Source organism: Centruroides sculpturatus, unplaced genomic scaffold (genome assembly GCF_000671375.1).
Source record: "Centruroides sculpturatus isolate CEXI.00-Female unplaced genomic scaffold, Cexi_2.0 scaffold1179, whole genome shotgun sequence".
In the NCBI taxonomy this organism is placed as follows: domain Eukaryota; kingdom Metazoa; phylum Arthropoda; class Arachnida; order Scorpiones; family Buthidae; genus Centruroides; species Centruroides sculpturatus.
The window spans coordinates 194150-195943 of NW_019385506.1; positions in this window are offsets into that span (position 1 = coordinate 194150).

Consider the following 1794-nt stretch of genomic DNA (forward strand, 5'->3'; position numbering starts at 1 on the left):
TTAAGATAATTTGTTGTGTTCGGCTCAATATATCACCAATCTCTCTCTTTTTTTTTTAAATTAATCTAATTAAAGTACATTCATTTCATTTCTTTAAAATCAATTGTTCCAAAGCTTCGGCACGAATAAATTATTTGATATAGGCCTATAATTATGCCCAATATATGGCGTGCGCACTCAAAAAGGTTCGCCATCTCTGCTCTAGGCTACATAAATTTGTAAAATATACAGTAAACCCCGACCTTTAACTTTTTAATAGAATTCTAATTTCTCGTGGGTTTAATGTCATAAATGAAGGTTCTGTAACAGTTTAATTTTGTATAATACGATACCGAGGTGATCAACAAAAAGGAAAAAATATACAGTATAACTTTGCTTTGGGGCCACCCCGAAATCCCCCTTTATAGCTGTATAAATTTTAATATAAATAAAACTCCGTATCGGCTGCCATCTCGATCTCACTTAAGTGGCCACGATGGGAGTGTCCTAAAGTGACGTTTATTCTCGCTTACATGGCCAATAGATCAGGAAAACACAGCCTTTTTTAAAATCAACGTATTGTTTAAAATACTTAAAATGGAATTGAGTTTTGTTGTTATACTTCTGGAAGAGTTTGCTGAGATCCCCCCGACAGATGATGTTCAAATAAAATATTCGACAAATTAAGTTTAATCTAGAATTTAGTAAGAATTTTTTGTTCAATAATTTTTGGTCTGCTCTAAATCATATTAATTAATCAGATTTTATTTCTATTATATAATTTTTATTTTTTATGAGGAAATGATATTTAAAATTTAAGGTTATATTAACGTAACTAAAGAATCCTTGACCTTATCGCATCATTTTTGAAATATTTAATTAGAAAATATTTACATGAACAATTATACAGTATCATTTTAACAATTTATATTAAAATTAATAAGTTAACATTTTATAATGGCTGTTCCAGAAGGTGAGAGACTTCAAATTTTCATTACTTACATATAAATAATTTAAAAAATTATAGTACTATAAAATTCTTTTATTATTAAAAGTATCGGTAAATTTCAACTTAAGCAAACTCTTGTACCTAAATTTATTGAAATTTAAAAAATACATTCAATAATAAACGTGGAATTGCTTTAATTTAATTCATTTTTTATATGAATGCCTTTAAAATTTAATTGTTAAATTAATTTTCTTTTTCCTTCCGCTATCTTATCGTATCAAAATTTCTGCAAGATGAAGACTAAACAATTCTATGTTTATTCGGTTGAAACGAAAAACTGATACACTTTTTTTTAATTTTCGAATATAAATCGATTTTAATTAATTTATACGGTATATAATAATTAAAATCGATCAATTTTTCGTTAAATTTATATACACAAATCAAAATGTGATTGAAACTAGTCTATCGAAGATACATGCTAATGATATCAATCAAATGTTTTATACAGTACTTTCTCGCCAAAATCTAGAAATCGAGTTTTCCTTTTTCATAAATAATTATTCAGTTTAAAATATAATTTCCCGAATATTTTCTTTTATAATTATAGAAAAATATTCATCAGTATGTATATTAGAAAATAAAATATCGAATGTTCTCATACACATTGATTCACGGGATGAGGAAGATGAGACCAATCAGAAATGTGGAATCTCATCTCACAAAGTTAAAAAAATATATGAATAAAACAAATAAAAGTAGTTTTTTTATCCCTTATATAAATAGTTCCTTAAACCACCTTCCTATAAAATCTTTTACATAAAATATCAAATTTTGAGCTCTTTCTGTTAGGCGGAACAGATTGC